The sequence below is a fragment of the Panthera uncia genome, chromosome A2, assembly GCF_023721935.1.
Source record: "Panthera uncia isolate 11264 chromosome A2, Puncia_PCG_1.0, whole genome shotgun sequence".
NCBI classification, from domain to species: domain Eukaryota; kingdom Metazoa; phylum Chordata; class Mammalia; order Carnivora; family Felidae; genus Panthera; species Panthera uncia.
The window spans coordinates 68,322,133-68,328,897 of record NC_064816.1 but is presented as its reverse complement, the minus strand read 5'-3'; the positions used below and the strand labels follow the sequence as shown (position 1 = coordinate 68,328,897).

Below are 6,765 nucleotides of genomic sequence, written 5' to 3'. Positions count from 1 at the left end.
ACTAAAAGGCTCTGTGTGTTTATCTTTGGGAACTGGCGCTCAGTAGGTAATGATCTCAAGTAGAGCTTCTCGCTGTTTGTTCACATGGCACTTGGTTTTGCCTTCACTGTTTGTCATACTGTATTTTCTCAATTCTCATGTGTCTCTCTCGCGTAAATTCCGTAAGGGCAGCGGACATATCTGTTTTTTCTTTTCTTCTCTTTAGAGTTTTAATTTTTTTAATTTTTTTTTTTTTTTTTTTTTTGTGAGAGAGAGAGAGAAAAAAAGTGGGGGGGGGTGCAGAGCGAGAGAGAGAGAGAGAGAGAGAGAGAGAAAATCTCTGTGCGGAGCCCAACACAAGGTTCAATCCCACGATCGATCCCACGATCCTTCCGTCTGTCACCATATGACATTGTTATAGGACCACTGACTACATTCCCCAGGCTGTACCTTTCATCCTCATGACTTGGTCATCTGGTTTCCTTGTTTGTGATGCGGTGACAACACAGTTACTCTGATAAGTCTATGCAACTTTTCAATATCAATTTGGAGTCAAAAGTAAAAAGTAGTAGAACCTAAACCAGATACGCTGCTGTCTTCCTGCGGGTGGGGGTGGTCGTCTCGGCCACCCGCGCTCTGCTCTGAGACGCCTGGCGTTCTCCAGCACAGGCACTACCATCCTAGAGGTCAAGGCCATCTTGCCCTAGCATGGGGCCTCAGGTTCCCAGCTTCTTGCTCCTGAATCAGCGCATTGTGTGAATCCTATAAAGTAGTTCATACTCGAGTTATAATAATTTTATTGAACAGCCCAAAACTTTGTGGGGGTTTGACTATTATTAAATGGTTTTGTGGTATTTAAACCTTCCGCCACAGTCTATGGAAATTTCCTTTTCTATTCTCTATGTGTATATGCTTCAGGCAAATCCCACGGAATTGAGTCCAGTGCAGACCAATAAAAATGTTTAGTCTAGATTCCTTATCTTTTAGAGATATATACTGAACTATTTATGGCAAAATGAAAGTATGTCTGGGTTTTGGTTACAATTAATGCTGGGGAGTAATGATGGGGAGATGGGGAGGGTATTGGGTGGGATTCTAAATGAAGCAAGACTGGCATTAGCTGAAAATAGTTGAAGCTATGTGATGGGTATATGGTTGCTATTTTGCATAGGTTTGGAAATGTCTTTAGTAAAAAGTTTTTAAAATGTTCTTTAATTATTACCCTAGTTATGTATGCACACTAAATTACCATAAATAAAAAATCTATAATAAAGGAAACCACTAGAGAGGGAAAAAGTTCTTCAGGATCTTATTTGACCGGACACATATGCCCCGGGCTCTGAGCATGGGCTTCTGTGAGTGTTGGGAACAGAGAGGGATGTGTTTTGCTATGATTTCTCCTTCCTCCTCCCTTCCAGATCTTTCTATGTCATTTCCAGATCTTCTGGTGGTTGTGTAGGGAAGAGACTTTAGGGTCATATCCTTTCTTGGACGTTTCTGCGTCCGGGTCCCTGTGGGCAGCAGGTGTCCAGCCGCTGGCTCTCCCGGGTACAGCTGTCGGTTCCTGGGGGGCTTGCTGCTGGAGCATTTGTACTGCGCATCTGCTTTGCACGGAAGGTCCCCTCTGGCTTCATGCCCACTGTCACCTGTTCAGTCGCTGCCCCTGTGGTGAACCCCACAGTATCTACCTGACACTCACGGTCCTGGTGGAGCCGTATATGGGATGGAGGCTCCCATTACCCTTCCTCCCTCTAAGGCTCTCTCTCCTCTTTTCCCTGCAGAGTCCAGACAGATCTGCTGCACAGTGAGGCCTTCCTTAGGGTGCCCTATGCGTTTTATTGCTGGTTGTTATTATTAGCATCACGCCCAGTGGGGACCAGCCTGGACTTCACACAGAGGGAGGCAAAGGAAGGCGGCCCTGCCTTCCTAGGCGGAAGGCGGATTCTGACTTCGGGCTGGCAGGCGGATTCTGACTTCGGGCTGGCAGCACAGACCTTTCTCGCACATTTTCTGTGTCTTCAAGCCTCACCTCTGCTGCTCCCGTCTCCCCTGCAGTTTTGTTCTTGGGACTGCATTTCATTCACCCTTAGGGTTTGCTACCACCCACCGCTAGAAGTATGCCTACCCTCCCTGCTCAGCACACCCTTTCATTCAGCTACTTCCTGGGCAGGGAATGAGGTCTTCCTGTCCACATCCACCTCGCCAAACAATTGTCCAAAGCCCTCAGCCTCTCTTCAGAATCTTATCCAAAGCTAAAGCGTGGCTGGGCTCTGACTCCTTCTCCTGGCTTCCTGAGCTTTTTGAAATCAGGGTCTCCATTCCTCCAAACTTCAAGGACTCTGCCCCTTCCCCATCTTCTGCTCTCACCCCTGTGTTTCCTCGTTCCTTCCTGCAGACACAGGCTACTGTAGTTCACAGAGCAAGCATGCATCTGAGAATCTGGAGGTCCTACCCTTAGGTGAGCTGTTCCTTTGAGTTTGTGTCCTGTTTCCCTGCAGAACGGGAGACGGAGGAGAAGGGAAATGCACAGACAACAGAGAGGCAACTCTGCCATTTCTCTTTCCCTGGTAAAACCATGAACGAGTTCATACTCAAATGATAATGGTTGCTATCTAACACATCTTTTAAGTACTTACCCCCAATCTGCTGATTGGCCACAGAGTGGCCACCTGGGGGCTTGAAAAAGAGCCCTAGACTGGGTCACAAGAACTGGGTCAGGCCCCACAGGCATGAAAATAAAAGAAAGACCACTAGCTGAAGGGCACCGTGCTGGGTTTGGGAGGCTGAATGCTCTCGGTTGAGTCTGCAGAAGGGTTTACCGAGTACCAACATGTCCATAACATCAGTTTCCTTATCTGTGGAAGGAACAAGTACCCTTCTCCTGGGCTTGCTGTGGGGGGATTAAATTGAGATGATTGATATATTTTAAAGAGCCTTAGAAACCAAAATGCACCTATGCAAATAGCAGTTATCAAAACCCCTTGGGGCCTCTGAGAACATAAGATATTCTGACCATAGAGCTGATTTTGCTTAGCTGAACCAAGAGAAGTCTTGAAAATCAGCAAGATAGGTAATTTATGGGCTGTCTTCTATGGCCTGGACCCAACTATGTTATACCTCTCCAAAATCAGACAGCACATTGAAAAGGAATCTATTCCCAGAGGTGGAACGTGGATGGGAGAGGAGTCGGTGAGCTATTATCCCTTCCACATCTGGCTTCTTTCTGCCCAGGGAAGCACAGGAGTGTGGTGAGCTGGCTCCTCCTATGACTCCCCCAAAGCCAGGCCGGCGCTCTTCCTGGGGAAGGCCAGGAAGCCGAAATAGAACTGGTGCTTGCGTAGGACGTACCAAAGGCAGACTGTGTTCTCTTAGCTATGGCAGACTCCAGACCCTTGCCTTACAGTTGACTATCACCTAGTACCTGGGGTCCAGATGGTGCAGAGTCCTTTCCCTCCTAGTAGACCGGGACCACTTGCTCCTGTCCTCACATGCCGCTTGCACTTGTGTGGAAGGACAGGCACACACAGCGTCACTTTCCTTTAATATTTAATACAGAGGCCGCGTAACTATTTCAAATGTACCTCAGCACCCTATATATGTAATTGCTAAATCTGGTGACCGCAGCCACGAAGGGCACAGGATGCTGTAGACATACAGTTATTGCAGGTTAGGACCTCGTCTGATGGCAGTGGTGACATTGACGGCTCAGGGATTAGGGCACAAAAGAGCCACGATCAGTTAACTTTGGTCTAGCGTTTCAGAAAGAGAAGTAACCTTCAGAAACAGCCAAAGCAAGGCCGAAGACAAGCGTCGTCTGACCAGCGCTCCTCGGTGGCAAGCCCATTTTTGAAGTTTAATATTGCGACGCAGGGTGATTTATAGATTGCCCTATGGAAAGACTTGACGCGAAGTTTCCATGCAGGGCTACAGAGCTCAGAGCAGGTGCAGGAAGGGCCATGTTCCAAGAAAGTCAGGAAGTGCCCTCCCTGACCAAACACCGCAAATCCTCTGCACACAGAGCAGTGCTTGAGCGAGGCAGAAACGCAGGTGGAAGCATGCCATTTTCTCCAGGCAAGACGGGTAACTTACAAAAATAAAGCCGAACGCGCCCGCGGCGTCAGCTTGCGTGTAGGAATTTCTGTTTCACGGTGCATTTACTTTTCGGTGTGGAGCCAGGTGCCCCTGAATGCAACCCCCTCGGAGGCAGATCTGGAACGCGGGGGAGGTAACGGTACAGGTATGCTCCGCTTTTTTTGTACATGATCCCCAGACCATTCTCCACTCTTGTCTTGAAGAGCCTGGAACTCTGTCCCTCAAGCCCCCTGATGTCCTTGCCTTTCTGCTTCTCCACACCACTCTCCCTGTCTCCAATGATCTTTGTCTGCTTTTGTGTTTGACGCTCCTGCTTCCTAGGCTTTCCCCATCCCCTCTACCGTGAACATATGAAATTGAAGTATTTAATACAATAAAGCAGCATTATCCATTCTTACCCCTAAAAAGAAAAAAAAAAAATGAAATTGTTCTAAATAAAATCCACAAATGAAATTATTTGGTGTTTTGACATAGCCCTTTATTAGCTGTATTAGCTGTAGTTTAATTATTTCCCTGTGAGTGGTCTTCAGAAGAAAAATGTTCCTTTTTCCCTACTACAGATAACGTCTAAGACCTAATAGAGTCCAAATCACAGGGACTAAAAAGAAGTTGTTCAGATGATATCTCCTGAATTTCACTTTAACTTTTGGCCCCACCTAAACTTTTATTACTTCTTTTTATTCTTAGTATGGCTGTGATCCTGCAGATGAGGAAAGAACCGTATTCACGCAATATTCGACATACATTTCTTTAACAATACCCAAAGGACTTAGGTTAATTTGGATTTCCATAAACACCAGAAAAGGAGTTGGGAAATAGTAAATCTATTATGTGGAATGAACTGTGGGTAGTTTACTGAGACATTTACTTTTGCAATATATATGTCTTTTCCATCTACAAATAATCAACTCATAAAACAAAGAACAATTCTAGTGTTAATAAAGAGTCAGTTCTCACTAAAGCACGGGTGAAATCATTAGCCTGTTGGGGCTTGGGAAATTCCTCTGTCCCCTGAATCTTCTCTTTCTGTCATTATCGGACTCAGTGTCATTTGATAATCCTCTTCCATTTTCCATATCTGACTATGTCCCATATTGTTCCATTCAAGGAAACAATCCTTTCCTTGTATCATGGTGTCCTGGCCAATTTTTTTTTTTTTTTTCCGAAGGATGATTGCATTTTCTACCTCTGGATCTGCTCATTTCCCAATCCAAGCTCTTAAGCTTTTGTCAATTCTATCATAGCAAATGTGCTCCCATTTCTTTCTTTTTAAACAAATGTTTATTTATTTGTTTTAGGGGAGCGAGGGTGCAAGTAGGGGAGGGGCAGAGAGAGAGGAAGACAGAGAATCCTAAGCAGACTCCATGCTGTCAACTCAGAGCCTTGTGCAGGGCTCGATCTCATGAACTGTGAGATTATGACCTGAGCCAAAATCAAGTGTTGGATGTTTAACTGACTAAGCCACCCTAGTGTCCCCCACCCCCACGCCCATTTCTTTAAGATGGACAGAGTTTATTTCTGTTGGTTACAGTAAGAACACAGACTGATTCACCTGCTTTGAATGAAACCTGATTTGTTCTGAATGTCTTCAAAAGAAGCACGCTTAGGAGATGAGCCGTCGGTAGCATTTCTCCATTTTCTCTTTACTGATGATTTTATTTTTTATTTACTTGATAAAATGCTCAGGTATAAAATCTTTAAATTTTTTTTTTTAATGTTCATTTATTTTGGGCGGGGGGAGAGAGTGCGAGCAGGGGAGGGGCAGAGAGGAAGGGAGACACAGAATCCAAAGCAGGCTCCAGGCTCTGAGCTATCTGCACAGAGCCCGGCGTGGGGCTCAAACCCACAAACTGAGAGATCATAACCTAAGCCGAAGTTGGATACTCATCTGACTGAGCCACCCAGGTGGCCCTCAGGTATAAAATCTTGATCTCAGTTCACCCCAGAAACGCACTGGAACACCTTCTCCCAACTCCCGGGAGCCAGTGTTAAATTTTCAGGAATTTCTGTGAACCACTTGTTACATTCAGCTGCTGATGGTGGGAGCCTTTATTTTATTTTATTTTATTTTATTTTTGTCTCAAGGGCTGGGTGTGTATCAAACTGCCCCCATTGTTCCACACCTTCTCATTCTCAGCTCTCACTTCGCCGAAATGCACTGCACCACCTGCCACATTGACACACGGTGCCACTTCCTCTTCAGCTCTGTCACCTGGAACAACAATGTTCATCGTGGGGTCTGCAAACCCAGAGCAGCCGCGGAGCACCTGGGACCGCCTGTAAAGTCCTCACTTTTCCAAAGGCATGTCTGTGTGAGGCCGCATTTTCTTCATATACGGCAGTTAAAACGATAGATCACAACAGACTGATGCAGAAGGATGCGTGAGAATCCAGCCGTCTGCTCTCCGTTCAGACCCAGAGAGATCAGCACATACTTAGAACAACATCAATCTTCTCACGAAAGATTTTATTTGAATGGCAGTTTTTTTCCTAGGACTGTGTTTTTTACATTAAGATGTAATGTGTTTATTATTGTTTCTTATAGATGAATTAATAAATATTTAAAACTCTTCCAGCTTTAGTTGTTAATACAGTAAGTAGTGACGCTGTAACCCACACAAAGGAAGCTGTTCGGAGTCTTGGATAATAACGGGGTCCCGAGGCCGAGAACTTTGAAAAGCGCTGCCATTGCCA

General features: G+C 45.6%; 1 pseudogene; it reads right to left on the bottom strand.

Annotated features, from left to right (window-relative positions):
• Positions 1-6,302, bottom strand: part of LOC125930401 (40S ribosomal protein S6-like) — a 28,029-nt pseudogene extending 21,727 nt beyond the window's left edge.
• Between the last annotated feature and the right edge of the window lie 463 nt (positions 6,303-6,765).